A 27042-nucleotide genomic window follows, 5' to 3' on the forward strand; every position below is an offset into this window, starting at 1 on the left:
TTGCTGAGCAGCCTTTCAGGTTATGTCGATATAGGACTTGTTTTATTGTGGAACATGTCTCCTTCCTGAGCAGTATGACAGCTGCATGGTTCCCATAGTGTTTATACTTGCGTACTATTGTTTGTACAGATGAACGTGGTACCTTCAGGTGTTTTGGAAATTGCTCCCAAGGATGAACCAGACTTGTGGTGGTCTACAATTTCTTTCTGAGGTCTTGGCTGATATCTTTTGATTTTCCCATGATGTCAAGCAAAGAGGCACTGAGTTTGAAGGTAGGCCTTGAAATGCATCCACAGGTACACCTCCAATTGACTCAAATGATGTCAATTATCCTACAGTGAAAATTTTCTGCAATTTTTCAAGCTGTTTAATGGCTCAATTTAGTCTTCACAAATTGTGATGTGAAAAATTGTTTCACAATTGTTGGAAAAATGTATTTGTCATGCACAAAGGAGATGTCCTAACCGACTTGCCAAAACTATAGTTTGTTAATAACAATAAATTTGTGGAGTGGTTGAAACACTTAGGTTGGAGTCATTAAACTTGTTTATGTAAACTTCTGACTTAAAATTGTTCTGATCATATACAGCTTTTTTGAGATTAGTCTTATTTAAGTTTTTACTGCAAGATATGAATTGCCACAATGTTCTTCATAAAACATTTTTTAAAATTAAGTAAATATGCCACATTATGTTTAAGATTACTTTTTAAAAGTTAAATGTAGAAAGGTTTCGGTCTTAATTATCATATCTTTGTGATTTTATATAGCTTAAATTAATTTAAAATTGTCATTGGTTAGGGCCCTATAAACCTGTTATATACTTTGGCTGATCTCTTTTTCTGTTTTTCAGGGTTTCACATCCTGTGTTCTATTTTTTTAAATGGAAAAACATCAACATTAGTTCTTAAGTCCACAACAATGCTTAAACCACATCAGTAGACCAGTTGAGGCCTGGGAAAAATCTGAGAAGTCGATTTTTGGGTGCAGTTACCTTTTCAATTCAAGTGACCACATTGCATGGGGCTTTTGTTTAGCTGTGTTTGTGTAGTGTATGTGATGGTAGAGTTTGCGAAACAAATACCCGCTGGATTGATGACTTTGTAGTTAACATTTCATTGAGTTTCTTCGGAATGCCTTTCCATCTGGAGTCACAGTGGTAAACCGTACACATGCAGAAGAGGGTGTTCTCGTTGTCTATTCAGAAAGTTGCTGGAAATACGAATCCCATGCATTCTGTTCATGTCTTATGATAAAGTTTAGCAAATTAATACATTGTTAATACATTTTTTAATTTGGTTGAATTCTGTTTTAATGCCTGGATTCCATGAGGGCCCTGATTTATTGTATTTGGACCAGAGTGAGGCTCTCCACTAATTATTGTTCCTGCAGTGATGATTCTTCATTGAATGTTTTCGTAATTTATCTGCAGATAATCGGCGAAATGTCTAGGCCTACCAGTAGCCTATACAAATTAGGGGGCCAAATGAACAGCTCTCTCAAGATTTGGTATGCTACACTGACTGAGGAGACGAGTCACTCACTTTAGTGTCACTGTCTGGCAAGCCCCAACATCCTAGGAAAGGAAACCTGGGAAATCCTTTGGTTTTACTTGTCCCGATGCGATACCATGGACACAACCACATTGCGTGATTTATGAATGGCAAAGGGATATATGAGATCGAATTTATTCAATCATTTCGACTCATCGTAGCCACTTAATTTACACGGAACAAAAAAATAAACCATGTTTTTCATATGCACAATAAGCTTATTTACATACCTGTTAGTGAGCATTTCTCCTTTGCTAAGATAATCCATCCACCTGACAGGTTTGGCAGGTGGATGGATTAACCGATTAAACAGCATGATCATTACACAGGTGCACCTTGTGCTGGGGACAATAAAAGGTCACTTTAAAATGTACAGTTTTGTTACAACACAATGCCGCAGATGTCTCAAGTTGAGGGAGCGTGCAATTAGCATGCTGACTGCAGGAATGTCCACCAGTGCTGTTACCATATCATTTAATGTTCATTTCTCTACCATAAGCCACATGTTTTAGAGAATTAGGCAATGCGTCCAACCGGCCTGACAACCACAGTGTGGTGTTGGTGAGTGGTTTACTGATGTCGATGTTGTGAACAGGGTGCCCCATGGTGACGTGTAGGGGTTATGGTATGGGCAGGCCTAAGCTACAGACAACCAACACAATTGCCTTTTTATAGATGGCAATTTGAATGCACAGAGATGCCGTGACGAGGTCCTGAGGCCCATTGTCGTGCCATTCATCCGCCGTCATCACATGCCATGTCGCAAGGATCTGTACACAATTCCTGGAAGCTGAAAATGTCCCAGTTCCATGGCCTGCATACTCACCAGACATGTCACCCATTGAGCAAGTTTGGGATGCTCTGTATTGTCGTGTTTGACAGCATGTTCCAATGTACATGGTACGTGGAAATTCACGATCATCATGCTCTTTCCATCCTCTAAAGAAATGTGACAAACCAACCAACGTGCGCACAAATTGTACCTTAATCGCTCGCTTTGTGACTGACAGGCACCTATCCTATCAATAGTTTGCTAGAATATGCATGTTAATTATAGTGGGAGAGGGCTCAATGGAATAGTGACTTAACTTTCAAGTGGAAAGTTGTCTAGTTAATATGAAGTGGAAAGAGTTGCAGGCTATAATTTGGCTGTAACCGGCTGATTAGCCTTCCCACTAGCGGATATCAGTGTAGTTGATTGGTTAGATAATCACTCCATGATTCCTCAATCTAGGCCTGATGCAAATATGAATGTGAAACACAATGTTAAAGATTATGTAACTCATTCTGAAAATATACAGGATTTGACTTACTTCCATACTGAGGTTATGGGTTAGGTAGGACAAATCTTACTTCCTACCCCTTCATATAGTTCAGGTTTATCTAACAACCAGTAGGCCTACACAAACTAAGCTTTGTGGAAATGACAATACTTTAGATGGGAATGGATGAGCATTGCACGCTTGAAATTCAACATGCTATAGTCTAAGCTGATCACATTTTGTGAGAAAAGATACAAGTGAGTGATTTTACACATTGCTCTACTTTTAGTAGCAGCATGTCATTGACAGCTGCAGTCCTGTAGACCTAGAAAAAACTCAGCTGGTACTAATCCTAGGAACTGAACACATTTCCATGACATGCATTGTAGATGCCATGTTTGTGTTGCGGATGAATGCTCCTCATTTAAAAGTGCTGCTAGCATTCGATAGGCCAACATAGTTAGTGTAATGAGAACAGGCCATTCAGCTCATCCAGCCTTCCCATATACCTATATCTAAGTGACCGTCCCTAATGAACATGGAAACAAATGTGATTTCAGGTTTAGGGCGATATCAGGAAGTTCACGTTATTGTTATAGGACAGTCATTGTGGTGTCTGTCATGGTGTCTGTTACTCATCAGTTAGGGTGTGCGGAGGGTCTGCTGGCTCCTCATTAGCTTTCTCTCCAGACAGGGTTGCCAGGTCTAGCAAAAATGTGTAGCCCAAAGACTACTCAACCTGCTCACAAGGCCTGAAAATGAGCTCCCCAAAAAATTGCAGCAAGAGTTAATGTATATTGATCCAATAAACCCCTTTTTCCATAACGTTATCGAGCAAATGAAGGTATGTTGACCTAACTGGTAACGACCTATGAAATATTATAATTTGGTTTTCTATCAAAATAATAATTATTGCAGGCTAAAATGATGTAATAAAGACATTTTAATATGTTGAGCGAGAAAAGATCATTTGCCGTTAAACTCGGCAGATAAATCGACATCCATTAATGAAAAATTAACTAAATTAACTTATGATTGTAAGTAGATTCCTTTTGCATATATCTATAGATCCATCTGTCAGGAGAGCGATGAAAGTTGGACAGAGGATCTCAATCTACGCACGAAACACATGGAAAACTTCCAAAAATGAAGGTTAGGCTATTTTCTGGCAGTCAATTTGTGCCAGATGTTAAGACTATAATTCTTATTAATGGCCTGTTTGCGAGATTGACTCGTCATTTCAATAGGCTAGGGCTGTCCCGACATAAAAAAAGAACCCTATGTTTGAATTAAATCAACTAAATGTAGGCTACTGAGCTTGTCAGATGTTTAAGCGCTGCGACTAAAAATGAAGACTCACAAATTACTAAAGAGGGAGCTAGAGATCAATATGCCTAACTGGAAGAAAAACCTGTTGTCCCTTTTCATGCTGAGTGGTTATTGAAAGGGAGAGAGCCGTGAATAGTCTATGTTGAGCTATTGTCATTCTCAATGGATGCAAAAACAGACTTTGTTTACTTGCTGTTTGAGGAAGAAAAAAATGTAGTTGAGAAGCTCTGCAGTGATGGTGAGTGAAGACTATGAGATGGTATCAGATCTCCAAATTGGCACATTTATAAGCCTACGTTTGTGCAGGCCAGGTAGCCGAGGCCTAATTCTATGCGTAATCAAGTGTGTGTCTTTACACAAGATTGACAGGAGTGATGGAAACAAAAGACAATGGAACTCGTAAATGGAATCAACTCAAAGCTAAGCCCAAACATTTTATACCCATGCTTATCTGCCAGATGCGCATGTAAAAGTAGTCCCTCCAGAAATCTTGGCTCAATTGTTTTAGTTCCACCTGTGTTTTTGGGTCATCTGCCCTCTTGAGGCCTGGAGTTCTTTAAAGGAAGAGCTGCCATTGTGCTCATGTTCTGAGTGTTCTATTTCCTGACGCAACACCTCCCACTTGACCTCTTGGTTCTTGTACCCAAGGAGGTCACACGAACCTCAGTGTTTGGTAAGAGTTTTGCCTCCAGCTTCCTGAAATGCCTTTCTGACAAGAATGGCACCCTTTTGTTTGGCAGGTGTGACGAGGCCTATTGGGTCATACAGGCTAGCTACCTGGCTCGGCAGTTCTCTTCTCGTCAGTGGGTTTGGAGTTTTCCCTCTCACCTCTTCATCAAGGAGATTTTGGCCGACTCATTTTTTGTTTTTCCTCTTTGAGAAATTGAAGTCATGAGGTACAGTTTATCCTCCTCAACAAGGTATCCAACTCTAAAGGCTTTGTCTCCTTCCCTCATTTGGCTTGGGAGAATGAGTGCTGTGCTTGACTGCGCTCCTTGTTCTCCTGGTACAATCTCCTGCCTCCCACTTTGATCTCTTCAACCCTTCTGGTGTTCTGGTCCAGTTTTTGCAAGTCATTATGGGAAGTCAGGATGTCATCGACATAGGATCCTATGTTCCTCCTCCAGGTGAGCAAACATGAGCAGTTTGGCTGTCTCTCTCATAGCCAATTGCGAAATGCACCCGGCTGGTCGATCACCAAAGTTGACTCTGGTGATCGCATACTGTTCAATCTCTTCCTCCTCAGTGTCTCCCCAGGAAAATTGGTGGAGGTGCATCTCCAGGTCTTCCAACCACACAGAATTGTACATTTTCTTAATGTTGCAGAGGGCAGCATGGACGCCTCTCCTGAACCTGAGTAGTACTGCTCGGATGGGATTGAGGACATCAGGCCCTTTCAGCAGGTCATTCATGCTGACCCCTCAACTTCTGGCTGCTGTTCCATACCAGTCGCACAGGTGTTGTGAGAGAGTGCGGGTTTGGCGTCACCAAGAGGCTGACATACCATACTGGCCCCTTCCAGCTGGCAATGAGCTCTTTGGTGAGTTTCTTCACTGTTCTTCTCTCCACCATTTCATGGACTTGAGCTGTGTATGCTATTCTCCACTCTGGCTCTTTTTTTTTCTCAAGAAGGTGGCTTCCACCCCACTCCTGTTGTCAGGAAGGGAACTTGGATCTTGAATCCAGGGGTATTTTGTGTGCCAGTGGGGTTCATCACTGAGCATCTGCTTTGATGTAGGTGAGGCCTTTCCTTATGATCTCCAGCTCTCTTTCCTCGCTCAGTCATTTCCTTGCCTCCTGGTTGACAGTTGACGCACTGGCATCCTCCACACTTTGGGTCTCAAGCTCCTCCAATGCTGTCCCATTTCCACCAATCCAAGAACTCTCTGCGAGCAACTGTGAACAGCTTAGCTATCGCTTAATACTTGACAGCGGTTGCTCTCATGGGTCGAGCAAAGTGTGTTTCAGACCTGTGTGCGGCTATATCCACTTCTTCAAACAGATCTGGATGTGGTCCACCAACAGTCTTTCCTAGCGGGCCTTACCACAAGACAAGGTCTCCAATCACCTTCACTCTTTGCGGAGCAAGTCTTCCTTCGTGGTGGCTTATCAGTAGCTCAATACTCTCCGGTCTACTCAGATCCCCTTGATTGACTTCTGGGAAGAACTTCTTGAGTTGCTCAGAGAGCTGTCCTTATGGTCCGAATGCAATGACAAGTAGAACAATATCCAGCGTGTGTCCGAACTGGAGATTTCCTTCCGATAGTAATTCTGCACAGAGTTTTTTTTGTTGTTTTTGTAGTGGCTTCCTTTCCTCTTTTCCATAGCCACTGCCAAAGCCTAAAGCCGGATTCCAAACGGCCAAAACATTCAATGACATCCAGGGATATGGAGCAACAAAACGGTTTATTCTTCTTATATCTAACAAAAAAAATGATTCTCCAATCAACTTTAATCATAGATTACTTGACATGGAAAATACATAATATGACCTGTTTGAATGTCTGTATGGTCAAAACACTATACCGCTCCCGCGTCTAGCAAGGACTCCTCCCCCCGAAGGCCCAACTTCCTGCCTTTATTCTAACACACTTACCACAGTAAAGTGAATGGGCAAGAGGGAGGGGGGGGGACTTAGTTACACTAACAACAAATTAATACATCTCAATCAGGTATATATAAACCATAAAGGTACGTACATAATATTTCAACATATACATAAATATTTAATATATTTACACAAATGTACATGGAGCTCTGTGTTCTGTATTTTATACAAATATGTCCAAATCGGCTCTAACAACGACCGTTCCACATGTGCATGTTTTAAACCCTTTAACACCCTTTTGTGTTTCAGTGCCTTGTGGTGTCTGATCTGGGAAGTTAATTGGATTTTTACGAGTGATTTGAAAGACAGTCCTGAAAAGGGGGCGTTTCTTTTTTTTTGCTGCGTTATATATTTTAACAGAAATGCCACAAAGGCCACGGTGCAATTTAGAAGTTGCCCAAAAACCTGCGACCAATACATTTTCATCCGCGACATCGTTTTTGAAGCAGCCAAATTTGCAGGGAAACTCCTGACTCTAGGGTTCCTGTAGGCCCCAGGAGGGATGATGTTGGGCATAGCCGCCGAGACACAAGGAGCCCATTGGTCGTCTGGACAACAGAGGCTTTATCGACAGATTCTTGAGTCAGCCTGTCGCATTGCAGCCTGGACTTCAGAGACTGGGCAGAGAAAGAGAGTAAGGAGTCTTATGGGAAGGAGAGTAAAAGATTGAGAGAACAATAAGGCAATATATCTGCTCCCCAACAACAGGAGCTCACCTCAGCCAAATCACTCGGGACTTTACATCGGCTTTGTGTTTCAGTGCCTTGTGTCAGCAATTAGGCTAGCTTTTGTCTGGTGTCGTAATGACCGATGTGCTCGGCTTTCGGAAACGTTTCGGCAAGAGCAGCATTCTCAACACACCCTACAGGGCACTTTTTCAAAGACTACGTCAGCGCTTCACTCAGAATAGTGGGGCACAAGGACGCTGATTCATTAACTGATGTGCTTTGAAGGCAGACTTCTGTTCTGGTAGTGCTCTCTGTCCAAAGGTTTTCCATTTGATATGTTTTCCTGGCCTTGAAAAGGGATGCTATTAGCTAACGAAGTGCAACCACCCTATCTTATTTAAACATATCCCTTGGCTTTTTATTGGTCTGCTTTTTGCAAGCTGACACTAGAGGAAATTTCTGTAAATAAAGAACTACTATTGGGATAATAGGCCAACTTCGCAATTATAAAAATGTAAATGTTGCCATCGCATGTGTTAACCTGACTAGGTAGCTTGGCAACCACCAAGGCAAATAAATAAATGAATGTGTTAATCAGCAAAACAAGCATAAATCTAGATATTCAAAATGACATGTCTCAACAGCCCTGCAGTCATATATTATGCAACTGACCCACCCTCCTTTGTACACTTGTTATGTACGTGAGTGCTCAAACTCTCAAAGGGCTCCTTGTTTGTCTTCATCCTCTGCTGCTGCACACAAAGGCAGGCGTGACCCCTGACCTTGGCCCTGGATGCTGAAGGAACATTGTGTGTTCATTATTTACACAACTGGCATAGCCCAGTGTCCCGGGCCCTGACCCCACACATTAAGAGCTGCTAACTCTCTCTCGCCCCACAGCTTGAAAAGCATCTCCCCTCAGCCTCCCAGCCTGCACATACACCGGCGTCTGAGGATGCCATGGAATTCCCTATCAGGATTCCATTCCCCCATAAACAATTCCTGCATTGATAGGGGAGGTTGGAAAGCTGCCAGGGTATTCCTACAATGGAGAGGGGGGATAATGAGGCAGCAGCATTGACAAAGGGAATTCTCATTCAGGGCCTGGATTGGCAACATGGTGTGTGTGAAATTGTGTGGCAGTGCTTAGGGAGCCACAGAACAGATACCTGAGCAGGATCACCCACCAACACACTCACAATCCCAGCCATTGTGCTCCCAGTGCATGGGAGGCATCCGGCCAGGGTGTATGCTCTCAACACCACTCGTACCAGAAAGAATAATTTCAGCTTGCTTTTTAGTAGAGCTTGAGAAACATTCACACTCCCCTCATAGTTTTGCTATTTGTTATATTGAGTGTAAAAATATAGATGCTCGAATAACTGATAATTTGTAGCCTATTGTTCATTGTCTTCTGTATCATTAGTGTTGGGGGTAACATGGGCAGTTGCATCATAGTATTTTTGGAATGTTTATTTGGCTCCAAGTATCTATTTGTGTTCCATCTTTTTAAGTAGTGAACCAAAATGTTCAGCACTTTTAGTTCCATGGATGATTTTCTCATGCTCTCGTCTCTCTGCAGAAGACATATTGTGAGCAATATGTTTGGAACATCAAATCGCAATAAAATTACAATGCATAAAGTATTGTTAGAATTGCAATACTATCGTATTGTCACCCAAATAAGTATTGTGATCATATTGTATTGTGAGGTCCCTGGCAAAAAAATCCCACCGGCATGCTCTTGTCTCCCTAGTTCTGTTTAGCCTTGTATAGGAAGCCATTTACGGTTGTGTGTTTTACCCAGTCACAGAATGAATACACTGGAGTCTAAAAATGTAGAGGGCACAAGTGAAACTGTCAAGTGCACCAGATCTTTACATTTGGAAGAGCTGTTGAGTGGCTTAGTGACTATTTTAAGTTGGGTGAGATAAATATGTGCTCTGAGTGAAACTGAAGTGTGTGTGTGTGAGTGGTGCACAAGTCAGCTGTTTGTTCCCCCGCACCCACCCTCATTTGCAAATAACCCACCCACAACCTCCCAACCTATACAGTGGTTCCTCCTTTAAAAGTTGTGAGCTTACACTGCGGTACTTAAGAGGTCGTTTGTGGTTTAGTACGTTACCCTGCGTCACCACTTCATTACTCCAGACCAGCGCAAGGGGGGCGTTAGAGCACTGATTATGCTTTTGGGTCCTACTGTGTCTCTAACTGACAATGATTGGGCAACATAAACCTAAATAGAAACTGATAATTGTACACTACTTCAGTATTACTTACTAAAACTGTTACTCTAAGGCTTTTTATTTTGTTAGGATTATTTTGCTCTTAATGTGGTAGTGTAGCCACTCTCGACCGGTCACGTTGTACAACACATGAGTGGCACAATGGCCTAAGACACTGCATAGCAGTGCAAGCTGTGTTGCTACAGATGCTGGTTAAATACCTGTGCTGGCCCGAGATCACTGTAGGTTTTTGATTTTTCTCCCTCTAAAATCAGAAATAAATGATTCCAAATAACAAACTGGCTTTGATAACAGATTAGTAACAATGTCTCACCCCATGTTCAAGAATGGGCTGTTATTAATGCCAGTTTGCACATTCAAACTAAAAAAATTGAACTAATAATGGCATCTTTATGCTTTCACTTATGAAAAAAAAATGCACTTTCAAAATGCACATGTTTATTTAGTTTTGGATCCATAACGAATTACTGTGGGAAGAATTACTGAATTACAGAAATATCATCTACAGTGGGGAGAACAAGTATTTGATACACAGCAGATTTTGCAGGTTTTCCTACTTACAAAGCATGTAGAGGTACACTTCAACTGTGAGAGATGGAATCTAAAACAAAACTCCAGAAAATCACATTGATTTTAAAGTAATTAATTACCATTTTATTGCATGACATAAGTATTTGATACATCAGAAAAGCTGAACTTAATATTTGGTACAGAAACCTTTGTTTGCAATTACAGAGATCATACTTTTCCTGTAGTTCTTGGCCAGGTTTGCACACACTGCAGCAGGGATTCTGGTACACTCCTCCATACAGACCTTTTCCAGATCCTTCAGGTTTCGGGGCTGTCGCTGGGCAATATGGACTTTCAGCTCCCTCCAAAGATGTTCTATTGGGTTCAGGTCTGGAGACTGGCTAGGCCACTCCAGGACCTTGAGATGCTTCTTACGGAGCCACTCCTTAGTTTCCCTGGCTGTGTGTTTCGGGTCGTTGTCATGCTGGAAGACCCAGCCACGACCCATCTTCAATGCTCTTACTGAGGGAAGGAGGTTGTTGGCCAAGATCTCGCGATACATGGCCCCATCCATCCTCTCCTCAATACAGTGCAGTCGTCCTGTCCCCTTTGCAAAAAGCATCCCCAAAGAATGATGTTTCCACCTCCGTGCTTTACATTTGGGATGGTGTTCTTGGGGTTGTACTCATCAGTCTTCCTTCGAACACGGCGAGTGGAGTTTAGACCAAAAAGCTCTTTTTGTATCATCAGACCACATGATCTACTCCCATTCCTCCTCTGGATCATCCAGATGGTCATTGGCAATTTCAGGCGGGCCTGGACATGCGCTGGCTTGAGCAGGTGGACCTTGCGTGCGCAGCAGGATTTTATTCCATGACGGCGTAGTGTGTTACTAATGGTTTTCTTTGCGACTGTGGTCTAGTCATCTCCGCATTTTCTTGTACAGCCGTTATATGAAGGCTATCAAATGCTTCTCTGATGCCCTCTGGTGGTCAAACTAGCACTAACTAGCATTAATGGTATCTGTGGTTAACACTTAAATAACGTGCCATAGAATTCTATGGCACCTTGCAAGCTGCGACGCAGTATGCTGCAACTTTTAAAGGAGGAACCACTGTGATACAGGTAATCATAGGCCAGCACCTGAACCTAACCTGCTAGTATAGAAAATGCGTTGTAGGCTAGTCAGAAGGCTGAACGTTTTTTTGACAGAAGGTGCAGGATTTATTTTGCCAGATTTCTAGATATGCTTCTGCTTATTTCCTGCCATTTTCGTTGGTATTTGTCTACTTGTCTGTAATAATACTAAAGGAAAATATAAACACGACATGCAACAACTTCAAAGATTTTACGGAGTTACAATTCACATAAAGATACATCAGTCAATTGAAATAAATGAATTAGGCCCTGATCTATGGTTTCACGACTGAGCAAGGGAGCTAGGTCCAGCCAATCAGAATGTTTTCTCCCCAAAAATGTGCTTTATTACAGCCAGAATTCCGGATCACCTCTTTACTGTTGATGTTGAGACTGGTGTTTTGCGGGTACTATTTAATGAAGCAGCCAGTTGAGGACTTGTGAGGAGGCGTCTGTTTCTCAAACGAGACTAGAGGTCGACCAATTATGATTTTTCAGTGCCGATACATATTATTGTAGGACCAAAAAAAGCTGATTTAATCAGACTATTTTTATAAATAATAATACAAAAAAATGATATTATTTATCAAATCAAATGTAATTTGTCACATACACATGGTTAGCAGATGTTAATGCGACTGTAGCGAATTGCTTGTGCTTCTAGTTCCGACAATGCAGTAGTAACCAACAAGTTATCTAACCTAACAATTCCACAACTACTACCTTATACACACAAGTGTAAAGGGATAAAGAATATGTACATGAAGATATATGAATGAGTGATGGTACAGAATGGCATAGACAAGATGCAGTAGCTGGTATAGAGTACAGTATATACATATGAGATGAGTAGTGTATGTGAACATTATTAAAGTGGCTAGTGATATATATATTTTTTTTACAATTTCCATTATTAAAGTGGCTGGAGTTGAGTCAGTATGTTGGCAGCAGCCACTCAATGTTAGTGGTGGCTGTTTAACAGTCTGATGGCCTTGAGATAGAAGCTGTTTTTCAGTTTCTCGGTCCCTGCTTTGATGCACCTGTACTGACCTCGCGGTGAACAGGCAGTGGCTCGGGGGGTTGTTGTCCTTGATGATCTTTATGGCCTTCCTGTGACATCGGGTGGTGTCGGTGTCCTGGAGGGCAGGTAGTTTGCCCCCCGGTGATGCGTTGTGCATCACTACCCTCTGGAGAGCCTTACGGTTGTGGGCTGAGCAGTTGCCGTACCAGGCGGTGATGCAGCCCGACAGGATGCTCTCGATTGTGCATCTGTAGAAGTTTGCGAGTGCTTTTGGTGATAAGCCAAATTTTATTTTTATATATATTTGTAATAATGACAATTACAACAACTGAATGAGCACTTATTTTAACTTAATATGATACATGAATAAAATCAATTTAGTCTCAAATAAATAATGAAACATGTTTAAATAATGCAAAATCAAAGTGTTGGAGAAGATAGTAACAGTGCAATATGTGCTCAGAACAGGACAACATATGAAAGCTGGTGGTTCCTTTTAATATGAGTCTTCAATATTCCCAGTGAAGAAGTTTTAGGTTGTAGTTATTATAGGACTATTTCTCTCTACCATTTGTATTTCATATACCTTTGATTGGATGTTCATATAGGCACTTTAGTATTGCCAGCCTAATCTCGGGACTTGATTGGCTTGAAGTCATAAACAGCTTCAAACATTGCGAAGAGCTGCTGGTAAACGCAGGAAAGTGCTGTTTGAATGAATCCTTACGAGCCTGCTTCTGCCAACCACCACTCAGTCAGACCGCTATATCAAATCATAGACTTAATTCTAATATAATAAACACAGAAATCCAAGACTTATTTCTAATATAATAGACACAGAAATACGAGCCTTTCTCCATTAATATGGTCAAATCCGGAAACTTTCAGAGAAATATGGAACCATTCTGTATTTTGTCGAACGGGTGGCATCCCTAAGTCTAAATAATGCTGTTACATAGCACAAAATTCAATGTTATGCCATAATTATGTAAAATTCCGACAAATTAATTAGTCTTTGTTAGGAAGAAATGGTGCAGCCCAAACTGTTGCATATACCCTGACTCTGCTTGCACTGAATGCAAGAGAAGTGACACAATTTCCATAGTTACTATTGCCTGCTAACATACATTTATTTGAACTAAATATGCAGTTTAAAAAATATATACTTTTGTGTATTGATTTTAAGAAAGGCATTGATGTTAATGGTTAGGTACATTTTTGCAACAAATGTGCTTTATTCGCGAATGCGCTTTTGTTAAATCATCACCGGTTTGGCGAAGTTGAATTAGGCTGTAATTCGATTATAAATTAAGTCACCGCATTGATTATATGCTACGCAGGACAAGCTAGTTAACCTAGTAATATCATCAACCATGTGTAATTAACTAGTGATTATGTGAAGATTGATTTGTTTTTATAAGATAAGTTTAATGCTAGCTAGCAACTACCTTGGCTCATTGCAGCCACAAGGTCCTTTTGACACTGCACTTGCGTAACAGGTGGTCAGCCTGCCACACAGTTTCCTCATGGATTGCAATGTAATTGGTGTCCAAAAAGGCTGATTACCAATTTGTTATGAAAACAGCCCTAATTAATCAGCCATGCTGATTTGGCTACTTCAAAAGTGTCCTGTAGCTTACATGCTCACGTTCATCCACTCCACTCTAATATAATTCAAGCATCCAAACTGCACAACAGCCATTCGATTTAATGGAGACTTCTGTTACAAAACACAAGTTTAATGACACTCGGAGATTGTCAATCCACTCATTCACTACTAAGTAGGGAGGGATGTATTTTCTAATTGTTGAGATGATCATCAAACCATGATAAGAGCTCCAAGTCGGTAATCAGTATGCGGTTGTGTGTGGTGCATTGGCACAGAAACCTGTTGATGGGAAATTCTTGCATATATTTTATATAAATATAGCATCAAAATGTTAAATCTGATTTCCCCCTAGCTTGTCATTGACTGTAGCCGGCTCTGATCGTAGTGTATTGACACAGACGGGGAGAGTGAACTTGGCTTTGGTGGTCGTCAAACCCTCAACCTTCTGGCCCGTTAGACCTGTGTGGCATTTACTGAGCCACAAAACCATGCTGAAGTGGTAAAACTGTTATCCACATTTATAAACACGGTTGCTACAGTTATTTAATGGTGGTAATTTTTTTTAGTCCAGTATTTCAGAGGGAAGGTGCGTTTTTTATTTTTATTTTTTAACATTACAAAGGAAAGCTGGGTTTCTGTTTGGAAAATGTGGCGCCGGATAAAGTGACAGGGATGGTTTTTGTTTACCGGCCCTGTGAGAAATTAACGGGATCCATATTCATTGGGGTGTAACAGCTAGGATCGGTTGCTAATATGACTTGGATTGTGCTTTTAGACAGCCAGAAAAAGTTGATATGAAAACTAATAAAACAGGAGAGAAATAGCATGAGGAAGTCTTTCATAGGCAGCGTGTGTGCCTAGCTGATTATTGAGTTTTGGCTGTCGGTTAAAAGCATCAAAAATGTGTAAAGATAATGTCATTATATTTTTGTTTCCGGCCACGATATAACAATGCAATTGAATTACATTTAGCACTAAACAATAACTTGACACACACACACACACACACACACACACACACACACACACACACACACACACACACACACACACACACACACACACACACACACACACACACACACACACACACACACACACACACACACACACACACACACACACACACACACACACACACACACACTGACGATAGAAATGGAAACAAAATATGTGTCTTGAGTAACAAAAAATATGTTGAGACAAGAACGGGATGGGTGTGTAGTTAATGTAGCCTATTGGTGCATCTCTCCAGAATGCAGAATCCCCCCCCCCCCAAAATGTCCCCTAATTAATTTACCGTTTTCATTCTCGAAGTGGAAACGTTGTTTGCAGAGTTCACAATTTGACACACTTGTGAGAAACACGTTTTTGTTTATTTCATAACCATAATTTATGAATTTTGTAAATTGTTCATTGTCTTTTTGTTTGTAGTTCTCCATGTGAGCAATAAGAATGGTTTCTCTGTCTTGTTGAGGGAGTGCGCACGGCTGAGCATGCAAAGAAATAGCCTACCTGGCCTGTCTGATTTCTGGTTGTCTTAACTCACCACACTGATGGAATAAGTCTGTCATTTATTTATGTTCCCTTTGTTTTTTTTCTTCATTAATATCTGCCAGGATATTAGTAATCCTCTGTCTGAAGGCGGTCTGTCTCTGGTTTGGACTCCATCCCACTCCCTTCTAAAGGGTCAACTGTGGGACAGCAACACCTTCAGGTAATGACTTCATCACTCACACACTTAGAGGTGAATTGGGATAGAGGATGCTACGACATTTGTCCTAAGCTCTGGCAAGTGGTTAGAAAGTCAAGTCTCCTGCGAACATTTGAAAATAGTTTCATCTCCAGTATTTCCCTTTCACCAGACTCACTTGCCATGTCTAGTTTTAGAACTATCATACCAGCACAACCCAGTGTACTCCTGTGTGATGTTAGACAAGGTCTCTAATGCTGACAGAAAAATGTATTTTCTGGGTGACCTGAACATTGGCCGGTTGTCATCTAGTTGTCCTCTCAAGAGGAAGTTTCTTACATACCTTAAGGGAACATTTTGACATTTGCCATATGGTTAGTGAGAAAGACCACATTGCAAATGTACGGTCCCTTACGGACCGTCGGGCCGTGCGGCAGGGCTGGATCTTCCAGGAAGTCATCAAACGAACTCTCTAGGACATTCGGTTTCCATTTGATAAAATAATAACTTTTTGGTCATTTTTCCGCTGTCCCGGTAAATTCCACAAGAGAGCGAATGGAATCATATTGCAAATGTACAAAACATCACGAATCACGACGTGGCCTTATCTCCTAAACGGAAAATATTTCGAAGCCGAAACTTGGTGAACAGGTTTGGCATAATTGGCAGTTGGCCCCGAACAAGATGGCGTCTAGGCCTCAACGGTTTTTGAATTATGGCCATTTTTCTGGGATTGGAGGTCCAAAATGAAAATAGAGCAATAATTTTTCCGCTTCACTTCAAAGTAAAGGAACCTCCGGTGTCAATAAAAAACGAACCAGCCATTTATCTATCGTCATTTAAGTGAAATCGTACAATGTCAAATTGGTGATGTTCAAAAATAAATATATATTTTAATAACAGTTACAGATCCAGTTTCAGCGTGTTCATACAAATCTTTTTAAATTGTGCTTCAGAGCTCATACATTTTTTTATTATTATTATTTTTTTAAATCTCAACCTATAATACAGATTTTCCGATTTGTTATGAAAACTTAATCTTCCCTAATTAATCGACCTTTCTGATTAATTGGTGTACCTCTATTGTGAAATAGCATTGTATCTGGTCAAACACAAATGTTTTCCTCATCCATCTCAACCATACACATTTTTAATTCCTCATCAATCCAAGAAGATTTAAGTTATTACAATCATTTTCTTAAGGTGTTAGTGTCAGTGGGTAATTAACAATGAACTGGTCTTGACTACATCTAGAGATGCACCGATATGACATTTTTGTCCGATACCGATATCCATTTTTTTTCCCTTGCCCAAAAAAAACATTACAGTTATTAAACATTTTAGTTTAAGTTGAAACCAACACACACACAGACTAAAAAGGTATTTTGTTGCCATTTATGTGTCCCCATTACCAGTAAAACATCATCAAAACCTATTTATTTCACTTAACATGCTGTGCTGTTTAGTTGTTCATTTGTTGAGTCTCAACCAGGATTTCATCATGCAGTGAAGTTTCTGCTCTGTCTGACCTTGTCCTCTCTTCCTGGTGCGCACTGTCACTTTGTCCATTTCCAGCTGTGACTTTAATGTTTCACGTATATATACCCTGTTGTCTGCATCAAAGTTACGGTCCTTATACTTAGCATCGCGCCTGGTAGCGACATAGTAGAGGCTCAGAGAGAGTGCCACCGAAAAGTAGAGTACTTTTCCAAGTTAATCCGACGGTCTGTGTTGGCATTGACAGTGTATCACATCTGCTGCAGACGCAGTTGAGCTTATTTCTCCAGTCAGTTGTTCAAATGGAGCTAGGAGTGTTCATGTTTCAAACGTTCTCAAATGCCATTGAAATGGCAGCAGCGGTATGAGAACCAGCACATTCTTGAGCATGCAATATGGCTTTCCTCAGTAGGAAATCCTTATCGACCCACTGGAGCAGCTATGTCATAGCTGCTCCAAATGTCAGTCGTGAAGCTCATAGCAGTGACGCCCATAGCAAGTTGCTCATGGGTGTGAGTTTCAACAATACTGTGTATATCGCCTATTTGGTAATGTGTATTGGTGCTCGACCAGTGGGCGAAAGCCAACATCACCCACAACAGAGAACGGTTGATTGTTAAGGGCAATGGATTTCATGACCTTGGCGTTAATGGAATGCGCCTTTGAGTTGTCTCGCGGTTGACAGCTTGATCCACACACAGCTAGGTTAGGAATGCTGTGCTGCACATGTAGCGCTATATTTTTCGTGGCGTCATTACGTCATATAGGTATGTATGCATGTCAGCTTTGACATCAGTTTTGCACATCGGGAGTTAAACTAGACATCGGGCTGACGTTGGCATTTTTAGCTAATATTGTCCTATTCCGATATGCTTACCAATACACCGTGCATCCCAAACTAAATCTAAAACCAAAAACATTGTATTTGGTTAAAAGTATTCTCTTAGACCTAAACCTCAACTGGAGTTGTGCATGAAGGCTGTGACCATCAAACATGTTCATGAGAGGCTTCCATTAAAGGAAACTCTTGTTCTATTAGCTCTGAATTCACGTAAAGCCATAAAACATGTTTTCTGATATTATGGTCAATCATATCAAAGGCTGCACTGAAATCTAACAGTACAGCTCCCACAATCATCTTATTATCAATCGTCAGTAATTTGTGTCAGTGTGTTGAGTGCCCTTCTCTAAGCACACTGGAAGTCTGTCCATTTGTTTATAGAGAAATATCATTGTGTTTGGTCAAACAACCTTCTTTCCAACAGTTTGCTAAGAGCTGCCAGCAAGCTGATAGATCTGCTGTTTACGTCGTTATTCATTACTGTCAACACTTTGTTCAACACTTTTATAACCCGTAAATGCTTGTTCTCCCTACTTCCACTCACTCTACAACCAGCACGGCAATGAATGAGGGGTTGTTATTACTAGGGGCTTGTCTCTTTTTATTTTTCATATTTGTTTTATATTGAGTAATATTTTCTCTAGTCATAGGAGTAACAACATGAATTGGTGCATGAGGCAGAAATAATGCCGTGTGACTTGACTTTCGCCATCAGCTGGAAGACTGTGTCCCCTTTTTCTCACGGAGGGAGGGTGAGTCTGGTGAGAGGCAGCCTCACAGCTGCTCTCTCCCTCAGACTGAAAATGAATTTCAAAATGGTCTGAGAAGAACAACATTGACAGGGCAATTCATGCTCGGCAGGGATAATGCAGGGATAATGTATTTGGCATATAGCCTACTGCAAACCTAATTTCTACAGAACTCTTTTAATAGGTCAATGTTGCAGAGGCTTAAGTCTTGTTAAAAAAAACGATCTGTCTGCTTGCATTTTTACTTAAAGTGATCTTGGCTCCAAAAAGGTTGATGACCGCTGGTCTGTCATTGAAAGAGCAGGTGTTCCTAATGTTTTGTTCACTCTTTGTATATATGAATAGTATGTAAATATTATTTTTGCTGTCTCCAATATATTGTTATATATTTGATTTAGAATTGAATGTAATATCTTATGATCTTGTCTAACTGTTAAGCACATTGTCATGTATTTTGGACCCCAGGAAGAGTAGCTGCTGCTTGTGCTGTAGCTAATGGGGATCCTAACATACTAAACTCAATCTACTAACCTACCTACAAAATAATCCGTTTTGATGATAGGAATGCACTCGATTTTGCCTGCAGTATTAGAATATTAATTATTTCTGTATGTTAGCATAGGTGGAAGGGGCTCATAAAAACAACGAAGGAACTGGCTGGCCAGACGCGTTGCTTAGCTCTGCTCCCACCTGAATCACTTCTGAGGTTGAGGAGGATCAGCCTGATTGACAGTGTCTCGCCCTACTCCTCTCCCAGTCCATCCACTCAAACAGAAGGCTTTATTTGAGGGGATCTGCTCATTTATCAACTCCCGAGCGGGTTTCCAACAAGCGGGTTTCCAACAGCAGCGTTATTCAAAACAAGCTCCACCATGCCTGATCATTCAGCTGTGCGGAGAAGAGGCAATTTGAGCGATGAGTCATAAGTGGAAAAATGTCCCAGGCCTGATAGCCAGGGCTTATTATTCTACCTATTGCTCCTAATTTGACTGAAATGCAAATGGTGATGTGTTGTGTGAGGGATTGCAGTTCCTGTCCTATGTGCCATGACTAAGAGGCTTGTGAAGGCTGCGAGGTGGATGCTGGCATTGGTGCAATTTACAGAGTCACGCAACACACCCATTGGCTGTTTTCAAATGCAACTCAAGGTCCAGAAACCATCGAGACAGTGGCAGTGTTATTGGATTGTAAAATAAGGTATTTCTGTAAGAAAATACATAATCTCCCCCTACCCCTAGGAGAAATTCATAAGTTAAGGCTCTCACGTGTTAGGCTATATATAGCACATTGAAAAACACAAATTTGGTATGGATAGAGTGTAAATCATTCTTAGCTGGACTGGTAATAAATGACAGCTTCCTCAGAATCTTAAACGGGTGCTGGATGATAGTTTCAAGCCACCATATTCTGTACTCTGTGACTGTAGGCTAAAAACGACCTCCCGGTAGTTAGTCTGCAATTTAGCCATTATGTCTGCTGGAAATGATCAACCAAATGGGCCCTGTAATGGAAAATATGAAACCACCTGCTTTTACTCCAATTCCATATGTCTGCCATCCATAGCCCCCCCCCTGCAGTTGCCAAGCGCCCAGTCTCTTTCTCCAGTCCTTTGCCATCCTGTTATGTGCCACTGCGGGTGCTGTTTTGATGAGACTGCTGTCTGGTCGGGGCTGGATTTTAGTGAGCCCGCTAATATCCAACATGTGATTGGAATCTGCAGACCGGGGCGGCCAAGGTTACTTGACTGAAGTTTTTCGGACAGATGGGTCAGTTAGTCAGTGATGTGTGACTGTTTCGGTGATGATGGTTAGCACCAATTTAGTAGTCCTGGATTTCGACTCATGTCCTCAGTTGCTGGACTCTACCATGCTGGACTCTACCATGCTGGACTCTACCATGCTGGACTCTACCATGCTGGACTTGGACTCTGCAATTCATACATGAGCAGTAAAAAAAAATGTAAAAAGTGATTGCATGTTTTCCCTTATAACCTACATGCTGTAACTATTTTCAATTATCATGGGACACCCAACCTGACTAAAATGACTTTCTTCATATATTGACTCAAGGACTGATGGCTTGGACTGTTGTGCATTATTACTCAATAGTAACTCAGATTATTTGTCACTACAACACTGGTTTCAAGATACACAAGTGTAGGGCAACCTCTCTCAAATTACCAGAGCCTTGCACAGATTTCATTGTTTGACCAAAAATCCAGGCATTCCACCAGCTCTCATCGTTTATTTACTGATGCACAGTGCATTTGGCTAAACATGTCATGAACCAGTTAAGCTACATGTCATGTTTATAACAGTCTATAAGGCCTGAGGTGTGGTATGTGGCCAATATACCACGGCTAAGAGTTGTTCTTGTGCAAGACGCAACGCGGAGCCCTTAGCCGTGGTATATTGGCCATATATCACAAACCCCAGAGGTGCCTTATTGCTATTATAAACTGGTTACCAACGTAATTAGAGCAGTAAAAACACTTTTGGGGTCATACCCGTGGTATACGGTCTGTTATACCACGGCTGTGAGCCAATCAGTACTCAGGGCTCGAACCACCCAGTTTATAATTGTAATCATAACACAGTTAAAAATCATAGAACTCTATTCACTTTGGGCGGAATTCAGACCTGATTTATGCGCTCATTAATGGAACTTAATTACATTTTTTAATGCACTTTTGTCTCTGTATATTCTGACCTTGGAGTTAAGCATGGGGAAATGCCTGTGGCAGCCAGGTATTCGTTTGGGGGTGGAGATCACATAAATTGAGGTCTGGCAGAGGTGTGTCTGCAGATTAAAATGTTCTGACCTGGACTCAATTCCGGTATAATTCGAGCACCTTTACGCTCGTGGAAACCATGAATAAGCTTGAGCAACCTGTCAGTTCCAGGTGGAAAAACGGCTACGTTCTGATTTCCCAATATTAATAACGTCATTCTCCATGTGCTATAATTTATACATTGATAAGAGCTATTGATAACTCGTTTGTTAAATTAGTTATCCGTTTGGGTAAGGTGAATTTGTAAATATAAATGACAATTGTCCTAGTCATAGGACTGCAAACTCAAAAGCATAACATGAGAGGAATTAATGCCTCTTTCCCATAGGGTAAGTATGAAATGCTGTGCCATTATGCAGAATTTAAACTGTATGGCCTTAGGGAGTGAGTGTTATTTTTAATAAGGGTTACATGGAGAAAATTGGACCTCAATTAAAAGAAATGGATGGCACTCCCTTCAACATAATATATTTGAACTAAACCCTCCCTAAACGCTTGAAAAGAAACAAGTGACCCTCACCCAATACCCGAAATAATAATTAAAACAAAGTGGATACGAGAGAACATGTCTACTGTTTACCCTTACTTCTTGGACAGACCAGAGCCTTAGATATGCAGTTTTAGTAACTGTTCTTCATCCTGTCAGCATTAAATGGCAAAGGAATGTTGATAGTGCACAGGACTGAGCACACAAGAGTAGAGGTGGAAAGATCGCCTTTATACTAAAAGCATTACATCATGGGCAAGAAACAAGTGTTTTAAATCATTTAAATTATAGTAGGAGCAAGCTATCAAAGTTGACCTCCGGTCTTCATCTTTGTGCTCTAATTCTCGAACAGAACATTGGCTAGTCTGTGGAAGATTTTTTTGGACAATGCCCTGTCAACAAAAAAATTCAGAAATCTTTGACTCCTCCTGAACTGCCACCGTAGCCCTGCACAGCCATTGGTTAAGCAACACACAAACAAGTTATTGATCAACAAGAGCAGGCCGGGGCTCAGGGGTGGAATATCCATTGCAGTGTGTAATGCACCCTAGTTTAATTTCCACCATCCCAGCAGTGATCGTGGGAATATAACCCCCTGTGCTTCTCCGAGCATGCATTTCGTAGCCTATAGCTATTTGAGCATTTGATTGAGACAAACTAAATAGCCTATAGGCGCATTTTATATTGCGCACCCAGCGGAGAATCGGAGAGGGGCTGCATCGGCAGACATTTATATAGATAGATAGATACTGCTCAAAATAATAAAGGGAACACTAAAAATAACACATCCTAGATCTGAATGAATTAAATATTCTTACTAAATACTTTTTTCTTTACATAGTTGAATGTGCTGACAACAAAACCACACAAAGTATCAATGGAAATCAAATGTATCAACCCATGGACCTGGACTAAAGCTTCCGCCAACTCCTGGACAGTCTGTGGTGCAACGTGGTGTTGGTGGATGGAGTGAGACATGATATCCCAGATGTGCTCAATTAGATTCAGGTCTGGGGAACGGGCGGGCCAGTGCATAGCATCAACGCCTTCCTCTTGCAGGAACTGCTGACACACTCCAGCCACATGAGGTCTAGCATTGTCTTGCATTAGGAGGAACCCAGGGCCAACCGCACCAGCATATGGTCTCACAATGGGTCTGAGGATCTCATCTCGGTACCTAATGGCAGTCAGGCTACCTCTGGCGAGCACATGGAGGGCTGTGCGGCCCCCCCAAAGAAATGCCACCCACCGCCAAACCGGTCATGCTGAAGGATGTTGCAGGCAGCAGAACGTTCTCCACAGCGTCTCCAGACTCTGTCACGTGCTCAGTGTGAACCTGCTTTCATCTGTGAAGAGCACAGGGTGCCAGTGGCGAATTTGCCAATCTAGGTGTTCTCTGACAAATGACAAAAGTCCTGCACGGTGTTTGGCTGTAAGCACAACCCCCACCCACATACCACCCTCATGGAGTCTGTTTCTGACCGTTTGAGCAGACACATGCACATTTGTGGCCTGCTGGGGGTCATTTTGCAGGGCTCTGGCAGTGCTCCTCCTACTCCTCCTTGCACAAAGGCGGAGGTAGCGGTCCTGCTGCTGGGTTGTTGCCCTCCTACGGCCTCCTCCACGTCTCCTGATGTACTGGCCTGTGTCCTGGTAGCGCCTCCATGCTCTGGACACTACGCTTCTTGCCACAGCTTCATTTGCACAACAGCATGTGAAATGTATTGTCAATCCGTGTTGCTTCCAATATTGGAAGCAACACGGATTGACAATACATTTCACATGCTGTTGTGCAAATGGAATAGACAACCGGTGGGAATTATAGGCAATTAGCAAGACACTCCCAATAAAGGAGTGGTTCTGCAGGTGGTGACCACAGACCACTTCTCAGTTCCTATGTTTCATGGCTGATGTTTTGGTCACTTTTGAATGCTGGTGGTGCTTTCACTCTAGTGGTAGAATCAGACTGAGTCTACAACCCACACAAATGGCTCAGGTAGTGCAGCTCATCCAGGATGGTGCGGTTGGCCCTGGGTTCCTCCTAATGCAAGACAATGCTAGACCTCATGTGGCTGAAGTGTGTCAGCAGTTCCTGCAAGAGGAAGGCATTGATGCTATGAACTGGCACACCCGTTCCCCCGACCTGAATCCAATTGAGCACATCTGGGACATCATGGGTTTTGTCATTCACTCATGCATGATACTTCCATTGTGAGCACGCTCGTTCACACTCTTTACATTTTTAAATATTTTTTAAATAGGCTTTTTGTTTGAATTGAGCTTGTGGGCCATACCCAAAGAGTTAGTGACGCACCTGCATACGGTAAGTCTGAACACCGAATACTGAGAGAAGAGCTTAAAACTAGTGGGAACCTAAGTCTGAGTCGGTCCCTTAGAGAACTGCAAACCAATTGAGCTACACATATTTTCTATGAAGCCAAGCGTCATAAATTTAATATATTCAAATATTTTATTCTGCACCTGAAGTCCCTTAACACAAAATTCAATTGAGAATTAGGCTATTCTCAGTCGAGGGAAAACGATCCATAATAATTCTCAACAAAGCCTTATAAAAACGTAATTACAGTTAGGCATTCCTTGTCCAAATTGTCTTCTGAGGATGTTTTTTGTTGTGAAAGCTAGTGCTGAAATGCTAAATCACTGACATGGTGTCACAGGTCATACCCTGGGGGCAGACCCCTGGTTTAGTGCTTAGTCTTTTACAGTGTGGCTGGTAGATTAATGCTTTGTCTGGCCAAGATGTTCACTCAAGCATGGAGCCACATGAGAAATCTCTTTAGAGGCTGACCCGTTTAGTCAACCCAAACCTACGCAGAATGTTGAATTGCCTACCAAGTGTTAGTGTTGTCAGATATGTTATTGGTCACAATGCTTTGTTTAATCTTTGTATATACAAAACTAAGATCTCGACATTTCGAGATCAATTTCTGTAACACTGTGCAGGATTAGCACCGTGTTACACAGAGTTTTCTGGAAGGATAGGAGCGGTGCATTACGCAAATTGTGTCATCTGACCCGTATGTTGGGTTTATTTACTGATTGAGCTCTACTGCATTAATGCCCATCTCAGTGTGATGTGCTTACCTCCTACCCTTGCTTTAACCAATGAGTCTTTCATGCACTTCGTAGCCTATAGCTATTTGAGCATTTGATTGAAACCAACATGATTTATCTGTCGTGTTGAGTCAAACTAAAATGCATGTTTTTCTCGCTTTGGTTTGGCAAAGAACGTGTTTTTTAAAATGTTGTCCCCCCCTCCCCAGAGTTTAATTTCCTAATGACAAGTTCCATCTTATCTGAAGCCATTAGTATTAATATATAGATGAGGCCTGAGGTATTACTGTGTAGTTACTGCAACATAATATGTGCTACAGCTGTTTGAGTAACTGTAGATTTCCCTCCTGTATGCCACTATGTGAAAGCGAATGATCAGTTCTGTTTTTCTTTACGCGTCCGCTCATGTATCTTCTACATTAATGTGTTATAAATTCTACCCAGGACGTGTCTCATGCATTATAGCAAGTGTTGTGGTCCTCCACCGGCCTCTCTTGTTTTACGTCTTTCACTTTGTGTTCCTTCCAGGTATGTTCAGTTGAAATGATAGAGGACATGTGCAGGTAAGCGTGAAATAATACAAATGCACATTATGTCAAACACGCAACTCGTACCACTCAAACTCGATGCACTTGTGAATGTGCGAACTCTAGGGATTTGAATGGTTAACCGTTACATTTCTTTTGGCAGCTAATAAACTAACTAGCCATGCTTATCGGATTATAGGTTAATTTGCATAATGTTATTGGAATTCAATTTGATTTGTGTTCGCTATGCAGGGTAAGTGTACCTATTAAGCCCACCGACATCTAAATGTAGACATCTCTAACATATACTGCCATAATTCTTGTAAAAACCTCAAAATAAAGATTGATCTGTCATGATTTTTTTATGGCTTTACTTACAATTAGATAAAATATGTGAAAAGTCCAGACTGGGCTTAATGTGTACAGATTGTACCCTTTAAGCCCAAAGGTGCAAATGTTTAAAATGTACATTTCTTGTGTAAAATTGGGTTACAACAATCTCCCCTAAAGCTATTAAATGAACTGATCTTTGCTATTCGTCATGAAAGTAGCACCTATAACGGGTGGTCAAATTGTTACCACAGAGATCAATGTGGACTTCGGCTTTTGTTCTTGTCAACCAGTACACACCTGAATGAACTAGTCATAGACTTTAAACAAGACATGAATAGTTGAATCAGGTGTGTTATTGCTTGGTTAGAACACAAACCTGTACCCGCACTGGCTAAGTGATGCGCAAAGACCATAACACACAATTTTTCAATGACTAATCTGAAAGATGATTCACATTTGCGGTGCTGCTGTCTTGTTAATTAGTTCAACTTGTCTTCATAAAGCCTGTCTGAAGACAGTTTCAACTCTTCCGCTCTACTGTGTTTAGAAAAGGTACAGGTGTTGGACCAAAAAAACAGAATCGCCTGGGTGAAAGACACTACAGTATGACAATGCCACCACCCAAAAGTGCATGAGTAGTTACCCAATAGTCATCATCTTGTCCCTCATTTGTTAACATTTTAGTCCATCACTTGTAGGTCTTCTATCCCTGATAACCCTCAACCCTGATCTCAAACTCCTCTCTGCATCAACGACTACAGGTCCAGCCAAACATCTTGGAGAGCGTACAGGGGTTTCTGATCTTGGTAAAGACACCGGGGCTAGATGCATAATATGCAGAACTGTAGTTGTGTGTTCTAATCAACTTAAATCTGAACAAAAAAAAAAACATTTATGCTCATGTTCATTGAGTTTTAGGGATATCAACACCCCGTCCCCATGTGTTTCAACGTAAACCGGCTTAATAGGAACAACAGTGATTTTTGGTGAAAAGGACAGAATAGCTAAGTCTACTCAGAATATTTGGAAACCATTGGTTTGGGGCATGAATATACACTAGACAGTTAGCATTGAACAATTATTTCTTTGTCATTTTCATTCTTTATAG

At 41.4% G+C, this 27042-nt stretch overlaps 1 protein-coding gene across 1 annotated transcript in view; it reads left to right on the plus strand.

The window, feature by feature from the left end:
• The window catches only part of LOC123999772 (rho GTPase-activating protein 32-like), a 207677-nt gene that overhangs the window by 11783 nt on the left and 168852 nt on the right, over window positions 1-27042 (plus strand). Inside the window, 1 exon segment of the mRNA XM_046305797.1 lies at window positions 15561-15658. The gene's annotated coding sequence lies outside the window, so the exon portion shown is untranslated.

This window comes from Oncorhynchus gorbuscha, linkage group LG16 (assembly GCF_021184085.1).
Source record: "Oncorhynchus gorbuscha isolate QuinsamMale2020 ecotype Even-year linkage group LG16, OgorEven_v1.0, whole genome shotgun sequence".
In the NCBI taxonomy this organism is placed as follows: domain Eukaryota; kingdom Metazoa; phylum Chordata; class Actinopteri; order Salmoniformes; family Salmonidae; genus Oncorhynchus; species Oncorhynchus gorbuscha.